At 47.0% G+C, this 15,589-nt stretch overlaps 1 protein-coding gene across 1 annotated transcript in view; it reads left to right on the top strand.

Moving 5' to 3' along the window:
- The window catches only part of PPARD (peroxisome proliferator activated receptor delta), a 107,502-nt gene that overhangs the window by 65,275 nt on the left and 26,638 nt on the right, over window positions 1–15,589 (top strand). The window lies entirely within an intron of this gene.

Below are 15,589 nucleotides of genomic sequence, written 5' to 3'. Positions count from 1 at the left end.
GGGGGATTCAGTTTGGGATGCACATGTCCTTCTATAGTTGATGGCGAGCATGTCTCTTGCAAGCAATGCAGTGTCATCTTGTATCATGAAGAAGGCAGAGGAGCAACGAGGTGATTGCTCTTAGGACAAGGCTGGAGATGGGGGTTCAGTTTTTAGTGCACATGTCCTTCTGTAGATGATGGCGACCAAGTCATCTTGTATCATGAAGAAGGCTGCTGATGCGACGCCTACACGTAGATGTAGGGCAGTGTGCGTCGTCTCTTATTCTCGGTTTGTAACTGAAGTACCTGGGTCCCGTCTGATCTTCTGAAACGGCGGCAGACAATCCATGTTGGAGTTCACCTTCAGTGTATTTTCTATTTTAGTCTTTCCGGTCACCAGCACATTGGATGCCTCATAGGTTATGTGCTTGATCCTCGGCTTTCTTTCTGCTTACAGGGGCTGATATCTTAGTTAAGCCAAGTATATCTCCTGCAAACGATGCGAGTGAGTGTTAGAATTCCCCATCCAGGAATGCACTATTGTACTGGTCTTGGTGAACGGCAGTACCCTAGCCAAGCTAACCACCTGCAGAGAGTTAACTAGATACCCTTAGCTGCCATTCCGGGCTTTGGAGACAAAACCATTCCTGAGTCCAGGGTTCACAACTGAGTGACTCTGTGACTGCAAAGATCAGTTTGTTCAGAAAGTAAACACTGCTCCCATTTGCGATTCTTTCTTTCACAATCAAAGGGAAACCGAAAATAAATTAAAACGGCTTGCTTTCTCATAGCAACTCCTTCCGTCAGACCGGGTTGCCCAAGCCTGGCCTTCATCATAGAAGTGTAGACCAGCGAGTTCTAATCTTGAATTCTTGGTGGCCTTGAAACATGCACTAGTGGTGTAGAACTCGTAAGCTGCCAGCAACAGCTTGCACTTGTAATGAGAGCCTCATAGTTTCTTTAACCCACATTTTAGAAATGTAGTGTGTCTCTGGTAGAAATGTTGTATTTCTGCTGCAAAAGTAGTTCTGTTGTGTGTATTATACTCTCGACTGCACCCTCCTCTCCCACTAACCATCTGACATGTATAGGCCCTACGGATTTCCAGTGCAACATTGCTTCCCAACACTTCGAAATACCCATGATAAAATATATTTGCCTCCAAAAAAAGTATTTCAGTTCCTTTTGTAAACTAGAAAATGCACCGCCCTCTTCGAATCTTGGTCAGATCCCATGCTAGTGTTTCTCTGTCTCAAAATGATCAAGGTGTGTGGGCGCTTGGCGGTCTCCTGGGAATGCCATTTCACTTTTGTAATAAAAGCTTGTGTCCTTTTGAAGTCGAAGTAAACTCCAGGACAAGGCTGCTTGTCTGCACACTGCCTCCACCAGGGTTAAAGCCATTTGTTTCAGGTTTTACTTTTCGCCAGTCCTGCAGAGAAATCCTCGCTCCGGGAAAAGTGAATCTGTGTTTGCCTGAGACCCCACACCCTGATAATGGGTGGGGTAACCTGAACTAGTCTCAGCCAAGGCTCCTTGAAGCTTCTTTTTCTGGAGGCACCTGGTCTACTGCGCTAGTTACTGCCAAATGCTGCTCTGGCTACTCCAGGAGTGGCGAGGTTTGCTTCAACTCCACTCCATTGATCACTGGGCTGGCATAGCTTGTGTTTTCACTGCTCAAACGGTGTACCCTTTGGTCTCTGTCCCACTGTTCATGCCATAGTACACAAGTAGGACCCGCAAGCAACATCCATCAAGCGGTGTAAAACATAGTACTACCATGCTGGCTAACCACAATAACTACCATAATAACTAATGGTAATGGTATTGTATTTTTCTATTTTATTGAATTTATATAGCTCTTTAATCCAAAGTGCTTTACATGAGGAACAAGAAAATATACAACAAGCATAACATGGCAATTGAATCACAACCAGAAAACGGTAGAAGGAACAATTTACATGATTGCTGAGGTAAGGTGGGAGGAGGGAGGGAGGAGGGAGGAGGGAGGAGGGAGGACCGGCAGTAAGAGAAATGTGGTGAGATGGGGAGAAGGGTCAATGTGACGACCAAGGTTATGGGAAGAGAAGGAGAGTTGGGAGGGGGGAAAGAGAATTAAAGGGGGAGGGGAGGGAGGAGGAAGAGTGTTGGCAGGGAAGAGGGGAGGGAGGAGGAAGAGTGTTGGCAGGGAAGAGAAGGACTTAGTATTTTCAGCATTAAGAGTAAGGAAGTGAGAGGACATCCAGGATTTGATATCAGAGAGGCAAGAAGAGAGCTTATCGTGAATGTCGGGAGAGAAGGATAGGAAAAGCTGGGTATCATCAGTGGAGAAATGGTGTGAGATACCAAGTGAGGAGATGATGGGAGCGAAGAAGGAAGTGTGAAGTGAGAAAAGAAAGGGGCCAAGGACAGAACCTTGGGGAACGCTACGGTTGAGACGATAGGTGGGAGCGGTGGAGCCACCCCAGGAGACTGCAAAGGTGTGGTTAGAAAGATTAGAGGAGTACCAGTTATGGACAGAGTCTTTAAGGCCAAATGAGGAGAGGGATTTGAGGTGAAGAGGATGGTCAACAGTATCTAAAGCAGCAGAGAGGTCGAGGAGAATAAGAATGGAGGAGTGCTTAGAGTAGCGTGCAGAAAGGAGAGTTGAGAACAGAGATATGAGGGCAGTTTCAGTGGAGTGTAGAGGGTGGAAGCTGGATTGAGTAGAGGGGAGGAGGGCGTGGTTAGAGATGAAGGAAGAAAGTTGAGAATAGGCAATACATTCGAGAAGTTTAGAGAGGAAGGGTAGGAGAGAGATGGGGCGATAATTGGATACAAGCTGGGGATTAGCAGGTTTTTGAGAATAGGGATAATCTCATGTTTAAAAGAAGTAGGAAAGGTGGAAGTCGATAGGCAGATGTTACAAAAAGGAGGTGAGATGGGGTATGAGGAGGGGGTAGATTTTAGGGATGAGGGGGTTAGGAATGGGGTCAGCGGGAGAAGCAGTAGGATGAGTTTTGGATAGGAGGGTAACTTCAGAATGAGTGACGGGAGTAAATGAGGACATGGAGGGGGAGGAGGTGGTGGAGGGCAAGAGGGGGTGAAGAGGATAGTTTGGCGGAGATTGAGGACTTTGTTAGAAAAAGGAGGAGGCAAGATCAGAAAGAGGAGAGGCGATGGAAGGATCCGGGGTAGCTGGAGAGATAAATTGGGATAAGGTTTAAAAGATGTGGCGAGGGTGGGAGGACTGAGACTGGAGAAGGTCAGAGAAGTAGGTGCGTTTAGCAGAGTTGAGGCAGGAGTCGTAGAGGGTATGATAGGAGAAGTATGCAGATTGGTTGGAGGGGGTGGGGTGTTTGAGCCAGAGACGTTCAAGGCGCCTAAGGAGGCAGCGCATGGAGAAGAGATGAAAACCAAGGTTGAGCAGGTCGGCGAGAATGGTGAAACGAGGAGAGGGGGTTAAAAAGATCAAGAGTAGAAGTGAGAGAGGAAGTTAAGGTGGAGGAGGCATCGAAGGCTGAGGGAGAGGAGAAGTGGAAGGGGGGGGAAGAGGAGCAAGATGCAAGGAATAGAGAAGGGTTGAAGCTGCGTAGGTCACGCCGGAAGAAGAAGAGGGGGGGGGGGGAGAAGTCAAGGGGGGGTGAGGGAAAAAGAGAGTAAAGTGTGATCAGATAGGTAGTTGGGTAGTGTGGAAATGGGAGAAGCGGTGAAAGAGGAGGTAAAGGTGAGGTCCATAGTCGAGCCAGATTGAGTAGGAGGGGAGAGTGAAGGTATGAGTCAAAGATGGATAAGAGAGGAGAGGAGGGAGGGTTAGAAGAGAGATGGAGAGTGAAGTCGCCAAGTAGAAGTAGTGAAGTGGGGCTCGGGGCAATGAGGCTGAGGAGATGGTCAATGTCCTCCTAGAAGGAGCCGACCGGGCCAGGGGGGCGGTAGATGATTAGGAATGAAATAGCATGGGGAGAATTAAAGATTTTGAACATGAATTCAAAGGAAGGGAGAGTAGGTAGAGAAGTAGGAGAGGGAGAGGCGGTAAAGTGTGAATGAAAGAGAAGGCCTAGACCACCTCTGCGGCCTGAGGATCGAGGAACATGTTCAAAAAAAGAGGAGGAAGAGGTGAGGGAAGCAGGAACGGAGGTGTTGTGGGACAGGATCCAGGTTTCTGTGATACAGAGAAATTGGAGATTGAGGCGTAAGAAAAGGTCAAGGACAGCTGTAGTTTGTTACAAATCGGCCTGGTGTTCTAGAGGGCGACGTCAAAGGCTTTGGAAGTGTTAGTGATATGAGGGTAGATGAGGTTGCGACGTTGGAATGAGGTGTTGGGGAGCAGGGTTGAGTGGGTTTGGGTGGTGGGGGGGAGGTTGAGAGAGGAGATGGTCATGAGGAAAAAGCAGAGAGTTTTGAGGGGGAAGAGGGCAGGGTGAAAGGGAGGAGGGAAGGGGAGTTGGGTGGGACAGAGAGGGAAAAGAGCATAACAGGGAGTAAGGCAGCGAGGAGTTGATCAGTTGGTCATGAAGCTGTCAGTGGGAGTATACTTGGGAAGGAGACTGGTAGGTGGTGGAGGGGATCGGAGCCCTGGGAGGAGGGGCTGAGGTTGGGGGACAGGTTCTGCAGACGATAGTACACAGGGGAGATGGGTGCAAGGTGCTGGTGAGAGGGTGCAGAGGTCAGAGGACAGGTAGATAAGGCTAATAGTCTGTGGTACGATGAGGCAGGAAGTCAAAGTACTCTGGGGAAAAGAAGACAAGGTGCTGGTGTAAGGAACTGTAGAGGGAGCGGAAGGTCGGGTGGATCAGATTCCCCAGCCCAGAGCACACAGGATGGAGGATGGCTTCCCAGGGGAAGAAGGAAGTCGGCCGAATGGGAGAGTGTGGCAAGGGGCAGCAACGTATGGGATGGGTGGTGAGGGGGGGAGCGACGGAGACAGCTGGGGAGGATGTTCAGGAGTGGGCCGATGGAGGGAGGGCCCGGCCACCGTTAATGAAGAGGAGCTGGATGAAGACAGCAGGAGCTCGCCCGCAGCAGAGCGGGGGCGAGGGCAAAGCAGTAGGTTACAGTGGGCTCTATAACTCGATGCAGGTGGACGGCGCCACTGAGGTAGGATGCTGGGAAGTGAGCGGAGGTGCAGGATCCTGAGGTCGGAATGAGATTTGGATTGGTGGAACATGCAGTACAGTGAAGAGCACCCAGGAAGGAGGTAGGAGGGGTGGCAACCCCAGCAGGAGTCGTGGAGAAGGAGGTTGCAGTGTTGAATTAGTAGTAGCCAAAGGTGCTGAGTGGAAGCTGGACGACCGATGCAGGGCCGACGATAGTTGTAAGGAACAGAACCAACTGGAGAGTCATTAAGGAGAAGCTGCTCCCCCAGCAGGGGCAGTAGAAGACAGCGGCAGAATAGGAGGCAGCGAGAATGCTGGATAGAGGCGGCACCCACTTCACCCCCCCCCCCCCCGCCCCCCCGCTAGGACCTCAAGCAGACACTCTGGGCAGGGGATTACAGCACGGAGCAGGAGCGACTGCGATGGGCCATCAGGAGGGAGACGGCCCCTGCAGGAGCAGCAGAGAAGATGGAGGCAGTGAGGGGCAATGGAGGATAGAGGCTGCTGCTTCGGTCAGGACAGCAGAGGAGAAGGCAGCAGTACAGTGGAGCGGTACAAGGGGCAGCAGAATGAAGAAGGGCTGCTTGGAGAAGGCCAGTATGTGAAAGCTGGGCCGGCCGCTCTATGAGCAGGCTAGAGGAGGGAGGGCGGCAGGATTAGCCCACACAGTCCTGGGTTGGCGGTAAGCTGTGAGAAAAAGCCGTGGAGGGTAGCAGACTGGTGACGGGCAGAGGGTGGCAGCATCAGCTCACGCAGACCAGGGCTGGTGACGAAAGCCGCGACAGTCGGCTGTGGAGGGCAGTTAACTAACGCTCAAGTCGAGAGCAGCTGGGGCAGCCCATGCAGTCCCGGAAGCGCAGCGGCAGGCAGAGGTGGAGGGCGGCCCGCGTAGTCCGGTGCAGTCGGCGGGCCCTGCAGCTGACATTCGTGGTGGGAGCAGTCCGGAGCATAGGCCGAGGGTGGCAGGACAGCCCGCTCAGTAATGGATGGGCGGCGAGTGCCGCGGTAGTGAGACGTGGAGGGCCCGCAGCACTGAGCAGAAGGAGCAAGCAGGAGCAGTACCAGGAAGGATGAGGCACAGGTGGAAGCAGTAGGGTGACCAGACGTCCCGGTTTTCCTGGGACAGGTCCGGGGAAATCACCCCCTGTCCCGGGGTCCCGGGGTTTTTTTTTTTTTTCCAAACCCCGTCCGGGGTTTTGCTGCGCGGGTGTCTGGTGTCCCGATTTTCGGACGACACCGCTCCGACGCTGCAGTATGAGCCTGCGCTGCAGTGCGCAGGCTCATACTTTCACTTTCTCTGCGCCCAAGCCCCCGCCCAAGCCGGAAACACAGCCACACAGCCTATAGACGCCCTCCAGGACCTGGAGACTTCCTGCAACGTCAGCTTGTGACGTTGCAGGAAGCGCGACTTGCGACGTGTTTGGGGGAAGTTATGGGACCCCTGGCTGGCAACACATAAAAGCCTCGACCACGGGCACGAACGGTTCATTCTTTTTCTTCCGTGGCTGTCGCAGCATCATTCTTCCATCTTCTTCCGTGAGTGGGGCTTGGAGTTTCTAGCAGCATTCGTTTTCTTTTCCTTCGTGACTGCTGCTGCTGTCTGGATTCCATCGCCTGAGTGTTCGAAGAGCATTATTCTCGTGGACCTGCTTCCTGCTTCAGCCTGCAGGGCATCCCTTCACGCCACCAGCTTGACATCAGTCGATCCTCTTGCATCCAGCTCGTTTGTGACCCTCATCCCTGCTGCAGCACACCCACATCGTCCTGCAATATCCAACAGGTAAGGAAATGAAATGTGACTTGCAGGTTACTCATTTTGCATCCATCTGGTAGCGGAGCAGTTCCTCTGTACATGTTCTTTAAGAATACTTGCCAACCCTACTTATTTATTTGTATGATTTATTTTTACATTTGTACAGCGCGCAGACAGGCCTTGGCCATTGCAGCGCTGTTACTTGCACACCTGTGATGTAATTGTTATGCAAGCCAATGTGCTGAGTGTTATTACATGGAGGGCACTACAATGGGGCTGGCTGGGTTGTACTATGGCATGGAATGTTGTGCTCGCATTAAGAGTAAAGCCAACATGTGTGTTCTCAGAGGGGGGCATATGACATTTGTTTACAGGTGTCAAAGGCAACATGATTAATGTTCTTACATGGGTTGCATTTGTGCAACCCACAAGGCAAGCTTTCCTTGACATGTAACATTTTACTGGTGTTAGGAGGCAACTACAACCTGAGTGTTCTTATATGGGGGGCAGAGGGCATTGTGCAGCCAGCAAGGACATGTTTTCAATGGTGGCGTGGCTTTTATTTCTAAACTCAGCCGCTCCTGCCTCTGGGACAGAACAAACCCCCTGCCTTCTGTCCTCAACATTTTTTGTTTATGAAGAGAGCCTGTGTAGGCTTTATGCTTGCCTGTAAATGCTTGCCCAGTTCCCTCCTGCAATTCAGGCACCACTCTACTCTCATTTTGTTTTTTTGGCAAATGCCAATGCTGTGCCCTTTGTTGCACCTGTATAAGTCACAAACACATTTGAGGATTTATTGACTTTCCAGGTATACTACTACAACCGTAGTTCAGTCATCAAGATATTTTTGTTGTTGTTGCGTGAGACGTAGTTCACCATATCACGATGACTGACATTACTTTTTTCTTCAAGCTTTATCTAGAAACACTAGCTAGGTAGCTACCAAAGATGCCCAAGAGGAGATGTACCGCCACTGAGGAGATGCAAACGTCATTCCCTTTCCCGAGTAAGGTTGCAAGGAGTGACAGTGAAGTGTATTGCAAGCACTGCAGATGCTCTTTTTCTATTGCCCATGGTGGAAAAGGAGATATTAAGGAGCACGTGCAAACCAAAAAGCACAAATTTTGGTTATCTGCAGCCAGCAGCAGCAATATCACACAGTTTTTTGGGAAGGCTGTTCGGGGACACAGACCTCAGTAGGGCTGCTGCTGAGGGCACTTTTGCCTATCACCTTGCAAAGCACAACCACAGCTTTAGATCAATGGACTGCACATCCTCATTGATAAGGAAATTGTATGATGAGAAATTTACCTGTGCCCGTACAAAAGCAGAAGCATTAGTATCCAAAGTGCTGGCGCCTTTAGCTATGGAGGATCTCCAGCGTGATTTGAGTAGTGTTACCTGTATATCAGTTTCGGTTGATGCTTCGAACAGGAAAGAGGTGAAGCTCATCCCAATTGTAATCAGATATTTCCAGGACCTTGAGGGGGTGAAAGTTAAGATTTTGGAGTTCACCTCGGTCCCTGGGGAAACCTCATTAATATTATTTGGGGAACTGCTTCAAGCCCTGGAGAAAAACAATCTAAGGGAAAAGGTAATAGCCTTTTGTGCGGATAACACAAACACAAACTTTGGTGGGAAAGCAAGAGCAGGGAAAAACAATGTTTTTTGTAAGTTGAAGGAGGCAATCCCTGAAAATAAACTAATTGGTGTGGGGTGTGCAGCACACATTGTGCATAATGCAGTGCAAACTGCTGCTGATGGGCTCCCCTTGGATATAGAATCCTTCATATTGAAAGTGTATAAATACTTCCACATCTATACTGTTAGAACAGAACAGTTAAAGGAATTTTGTGAATTTGTGGAGATAGACTACCAGAGCCTTCTTGGCACCAGTAACACACGCTGGCTGTCCCTATTGCCAGCTCTTGACAGGGTGCTCCAACTGTACCCAGCCCTGAAGTCATACTTTTTCTCACAGGAAAAAACCCCTACAGCCATTACCAAGTTTTTGCAGAACCCTATTGGTGAGGCGTGGCTCTGTTTCCTGCAGAACCAGCTAGTCCTGTTTAATGATACGATTAAGGTTCTTGAAAAGCAAAACTCAAATGCTATTGATGTTGGCCAAAGGTTGATGAGGCTGAAGGAGAAAATGATAGGGCGGCGTGATGCATGTTTTCTGAGTAACAAAGTAAAAGGCCTCCTAAATGACCTCCGTGAACAAGGGCAACTAAATGAAACCCAATTCAACGAATATGTGTACTCTTTTTATGACTGCTGTGTAAAGTACCTAGAAGAATGGGGCGCTCACTTCACAGAACTGAACGTTTTTTCCTGGGTCCTCCTAAACAGTGTCCCTGTTTGGGGAGATGTAGAGGGCTCCCTACAATTTGTGCAGTCTACATCAGGAAGGCTCAAACTCGATGACACAGCTTTTTGATGAGCTGAGCTGTGTGCGTAATTACACAGCTTGCAGGCTGGCCCAGTGGAACGAGCAAAAAAAGTCTGCAGATGAACGGTGGGTGGAGGTTTTCACCTATTTTTCACAGCAGAACATAACAATGAAAAACATGAGCATGATGGTCCAGTTTGTCTTGTGCTTGCCCGGCACAAATGCGCCAGTGGAAAGAATCTTTTCAATTATGAACAATACATGGACCGATGAACGAAACCGAATGGACATTGAGACTTTGAAATCCATATTGGTTACTAGGGTTAATTTCAGCCTGAGCTGCTCTGAGTTCCATAGCAGGCTACAGAAAGACAAATCGGTGCTACAAAGAATACATTCATCAGCAAAGTACTCATAATAGTAATAAAACGTGTACAGCAATTCTCTTGCTTTTTATCTTCACTGTTTTCAATCTTCACTGTTTTCATTCTTTGCAATAAAGGCATAGTTCTTTTCATCACCAAAAACCTTTTCGGGTGAAATAATTCCACAATAAAGTTTGCCATACGCATGTGGGGTGCATTACTTTTGTGCCATTCTATGATGCAAGGGGGCCAGCAGTCTTCATAAAGTGTGTACAATTGTGAAAATGCTTGCTTTAATCTCACAGCGAAATATTGTTGGGTTGACAATAACCCCAGTCCACTGCAGTGCTCTACCTGTACAGGTGGATCCCCAAGAATTCACTCTAAAAACAGAAAACCGTGCCACATAGTGGCTTCACAGGTATGTGTACATTAATCCAGCATTTGATCTGCTGTGGCTGCCCCCAAACTTCACTGTCATAAGTGCTATGTTTGTAGTCCCTTTTTTGTCTTTATCAGTGCTACGATATGTAGTCCTACTTTTGTGTCAGTGACCCGCGAAATTGTAGTCCTACTTCTATGTCGGTGGCCTGTCCTGTCCTGGGTTTTTATTTTGAAAATCTGGTCACCCTAGGAAGCAGTCTCTATAAATCTAGGTGAGGGGGACGAGCGAGGGTCAGGAGAACCAGGATGAGGACGCCATGTTGCCGCCCGCCGGCTGGAAGAGTGCAGAAAAGGCGATCCCATGGAAAGGGGCTGAATTATCAGGAAACGCGGTAGTCCAGAAAAGCACAAGGCTTACAGAATAAAAGAGGCAGGTTTGCAAAATGAAATTTGTACATTATACAGCCTTCAGAAGGGGTGATTCAGCCTGATGAAGGGAGACGTCTGATCAGACATCCGATGCTTGTGCGCCCCTGGGTGGAAAGTGGTAACCCCAACCGGGGGAAGGAAGAGGGTCGGCACAGCCTGTACATCAGGTGCACTGTAATACTGAGGAAAGGGAAAGGTTACATTACTTGCAACAAACAACAACAAAAACTTTGGGTATATGTAAATTAGAAGTATTCCTGCACCTTTTTTATCTCCATATAGACCGCATGTCCAACAAAGCTGTTTCCATTCTTACAGAATCGCAGTATATTGTGCGAGCGCGGGATGACCATTTCATGGCCAGGAGCTGAAAGTAGCAGATGAGTATCAAATCTCACTGAGTAGGCAGGAGCTACCCATTGGAGACATTTTGTCAGCTGTATATGACCTCTTTTGCTTCAAATGTGTTCTAGATATGCGTTTATGCTCCTTTATACAGATTACCAAACAAGTTAATGTCGGGTAGGTGTTTTTTTTATGGCACCCAGTGGCCTTTGAAATGAAAAATTATTCCTCCAAATGTTGAAGTTTTGTGAATAAATTCCCTATGTCCTCTTGATAACTGACAAAGAATTGTTATTCATTCGCACTAAGGAAATAATTGGGTGTAAATTGGGATTGGTGGTCGGACCATATGACTGCGCCTGTCATGAGAAATACGTTTGTAATGGTGCAGCTAGCTGCAGGGCTGAGTAACACACAACCGTGTGTAACATGTATCTAAGTGTAATTGTGAAAAGGTTCACCCCAGGCATGCGCTCCATAATTCAAAATCTTGTAAAGGATGTTTTGTCGAGTTTATTGGCAACGTTAACAGATACGGCAGGTTTCAGTTTACAGACACTCACATTTCTGTTTTGTAAGAGTGTTAGTAAGTGGAACTTGATACCTAAATTAAATAATATGAAATTGCATAGTTTACAATTGACTCCTAAATTTAGTAGAAGGCAGAGGAGATCTGCTCACTGTATGGCCATCGGTTTTGGCCATCCATGAATTCAATTAAACACGTTGAGGAGCTGTAAAGTCAAATTAACCTACTGTTAGATCAATTCGTAAGCAGTTGCATTTAGAAAGTGACTGGTTGTCAGATACATGACAGTTGATTCTTGGCAAATGTCCTGTAATTGGGTGCCTGGAATCCTATTGACTTTAAGAAGATGGCCCCAAAAAAACAGAACTATATTCCACTTTCTTCCTGCGTGCCCTAGTACAAGTTCTCATCTTACATTCACAATCCAATCCAAAAGGGGAGGAAGGATAGCTCAGGGAAACACGTTTATCTTGGAAGCAAGGCGCAGCGCAACGCCGGTTTTGAATCCTGATCCTGTGCTTGGAAACCACTCGCGGGTATTAAGCAGGTTATATAATTATCCTTCATCAGGGCAGGATTCTTTTCAATTGATCTTTTGTCGAATGAGTTTTTAATCGGAATCCATGACCCTGTCCAAACAATTACTTTTTTACACCTGGTTTAATTTCCTTTATAGGTTTTGCAAAAAAAAATGTAAATGTCTAATAAAATGAATTCCATTATCAGTAGAATCCTAAAAGCACATATAGCTCAAAGTAAAACAGATTAATATAAAAGTTACAATCTTTTTAAAAAAAAGATAAAACGATTAAATTATTGTAAGAGTTCCTGTTCATCTTGCATCCTCCATGGTATCATCCAAATTCTTTTCACATGACTTGTCGGCTATGATCTTTACAACAATCACGCAAGGAATGACGCTGATAACGTGTGTCTTCATCCCTGAGTCCTAAAAGAGTATCGGAGTGCCAAAAACTGTCTTAAAACTAAGAAGCAAACATAGAAATTGTCTTGAAAGGCAGATTTATACGTTCTCCATAGCTTCTGCCCCGTCCGCTGTCCATTATCGCAACAGTGAGAAGTGTTCCTCACTAAGACAACCACCCTTAACCCCAGGCAATACAACAGGAAGGCCTAGACAACCTAAGCTGAAGATGGCAAACCCAATGTAGCCAACGTTGCACCAGTAGCAAGCAAATGCATTAGACATTAAGCAAATATGCAATCCACACAAAGAACAAACAAATACTAGGTCGAATATGCATTTATACATGAAAAATATTAAGATAGCAACCATAAGACATGAAGAACACTAACAGAATCAATGGATACGCTGAATGCAACATGAACGAAACGCAAGTATAGCTCACTAACCTAGAAATTGCAGCCTAATAAGGCAGCCTTCTTTAAAATGGATGCTGCAGCATGCTTTTAAATGGACTGAGGCCTTAAGACTTTCAGCAAATTTGAAAAGCTGAAACCACAGTAAATACAGAGCTGTGCCTAGCTCAGACGGTAGCTCGCAGTTCGTGCCAAGGTTTGAATGTTATGGGGAGGATGGAAATGGCAGATCAACTACATAGCAATTCCCAGGTGCAAGCAGGATACTCCCCAATTAATTAATAGGTGCAATAGAATAGTAAGCCAATAAGCTCCATGAACCATAACTCAAGAGTGACTCTGGTGTAACCAGAAAACACGACACACAAGTTAAATGAGCTTTAGTCCTAATAAATAAGAGCTAATTCCATTTTATTCACTGTCCTCTAACACAAACTCAGAATTGACGAACACTAGCCATTCATTAGCGGCCTGCATAAAATTTGACTCCTGGAAGACTCCCTAAAAGTACACAGAGACCTAAGCCACCTTGCAAGGTCAAGTACAAAGTAATTACACAATGTCACGGCCTGAGGACGAGGGATGGTATCTTTAATGAACAAAGGACAATCCATGGGTGTCTCTGCCTACAAACCGTCTAGCTAATATCTTGACAACCTGTGAAATGTCCAAGGTTGGATAGTGTGGAGCCAACCAATCAAAGTAAGTAGCGTAATGCCGCCCATCTAAGAAGATGCCAACCAAACCCTCTGCGTAGAGATGGCGCATTTTTACCTTTTATCAATAAAGGATGGTCCCAGGTGCAGCCATCAGTCCTAACCCAATAAATGCTTAACCCATATATGATCCATATGTACTGTGAGGGGTCGGACATGAGACGGTGTTCTTCGTTTGTGCAAATACATTTATTTAAATAATAATGGGGGTTGGAAAAATGACTCACTGGCCCCAAGTCTCTCGGGGGTTTCCCTGCCTCATCACAACTAACTAATGAAACAGTCTTTGGCAGGATGTCCAGGTTCTTCGTCCTGTGTCCAAAATCTAATCTGACCCTCACACCCTGAATTCTACAAAAAGGTGCAACATGGGGAAAATTAAGTGTCTGTCGGCTGCTCCTCTACAGCCTTCCTCTTTAGTTCCAAAAGCAAGTTCTTATGCATAAATAGGATGTTCCAAAATAACAGTTGCAACACAAAAGCATTGTAATTCAAAGTTAATGTTCTATGTTCATCCTAAAGGAGTGACCTTCCCTTCACTTTTACGATCACTGGTGTGGTGGCTTTTCCCTTCTCTAGTTACAATTTGGATCTGCAGTGGTTTTTCTCTCTCGGGCTAGTTCCACATGAACCTGTTATTTTCACAGTTCTCCATTGGATTTCACCTTGGCTTAGAGTACTTTCCTGCCATGGTTATTCTGCCTTTTTCAATTATTTCTATGTAGTTGGTTGGTAATGTTCTTTCAGTAATTCTTTTGTGCCTGGCAACTTTGTTCTCACAGTGTTCTTTTACTGCTTTATAACTTGGTTCTCATTCATCACGAATGCCAAATGCCCCCCCTCCTCCCATTCCTGCACTGTACCTTCCGAGTTGAGTTTGCAGTGTGGCTCGTCTTTCAGCTGTTTCATGGTTACTTCAGTTGATTTCCCAGGACCTACCTGTCCTTCACATCTCCGACACCATCTGATGTAGCCGCTCCTCGGCAGACTTCTCTCCCGTCCTTGCGGCTGGGGCTAACGTTGCGTTTCAATGTGTGAGCCAGTGCTCTCCTACTTCCGATATCCTGTCTCAGCCTTGCAGTGCCACCGTATATCATTTCCGTAGCGAGTGTTGTCTGCGCTCAGATACTGGGTTCTCGGCTCTCTCCTGGGCTCGACGACCGTTCCAGCGGAGTCCCGCCCCTCCTGGGTGGGGTGGTTGATTTCTCTGTTGCCCGGCTTGGGGGAAACACCGCATTGGCAAGGCTTTACTGTTCTTTCTCGGTTTAGCCGTAAGCGAGTTCCTGCTCGGGATCTCGCTCTTGTTCTTTCGCTGGCCCATGGCCAGCCACAGTCAGTGTTGTTCGACTGACATAAAGTTCAGTCCGCTTGGGGACACCGCTGGCTTTTAGGCATGCAGAGTCCAGCCCACAGATAAGTGACGAGTCAGTCGAAAGTCTCCCGGCTTGTTGTCCACAAACCGGTATAGAATTTCCCTGCTTGCTGTTGGACGTTCAATTGTTCAGTTTCTTTGTATCTCTCTGCTTCTATTGCCGTGCCACACCGTTCTGCCACTACTAAACCACTGGTTTCCCCTTTCTTCCCATTTTATTGGTTGCATATTTTTCAGACATAGGACCCCAACTAGAATATTTGTAGTGGTTTTGTCTTCTCTCCCTATGGGCCCCCCTCATCTCAGTACTGGTTTATCATGTATACAATGTTGCATTACAAAAATATATATGACCATTGTAATCTGAGCGTTAGTCTGACGTTTTGGTAACTTTTAGGAAGTATATAGGTGTGAGTGTGAAGTTCCCTTTCTTCATAAGAGACCCTTTAACTCATCACAGTACCCATACCTACTAACCAATCCTGATCCCCTTAGGTTTTGTAAGATTGTGATGATGATATGACACCATGTACGACGCGTCCAAGATACTTAAAGCGTTATTTTGTATTTGCTCGCTGAGCGCTCCAAGATTTTACTGTCTGTATCTTGTTGCTGCTTTATTTGGATGATAATAAAGTTGGGGTTTGCCTTGCACTTGTCGAGCTCATCATTGAGTCCTGTTTGGATTGACTCCAGTTCATCTGGCAAAGTTGTGGCTTTTGTGCCGAGTCATAACAATTGCTTGGAGCTGAGATTCATTTGCTGTAGCTCCTGCTTGTGGCAAAGAGCCTGGTAAGCTTGCCAACAGCTACAATGAGCTGCTTTTGACTCTCTAGCCTGATGTCTAGAAACATAACTGTGACAATTTGGTTTATTTGAAAATGTGTCTGAAGGAGCATCGACACTGATA

Source organism: Ambystoma mexicanum, chromosome 13 (genome assembly GCF_040938575.1).
Source record: "Ambystoma mexicanum isolate Mex_15411 chromosome 13, UKY_AmexF1_1, whole genome shotgun sequence".
NCBI classification, from domain to species: Eukaryota; Metazoa; Chordata; class Amphibia; order Caudata; family Ambystomatidae; genus Ambystoma; species Ambystoma mexicanum.
Note: the sequence above shows the minus strand (reverse complement) of the source record. Positions and strands in the feature narration are given on the sequence as shown.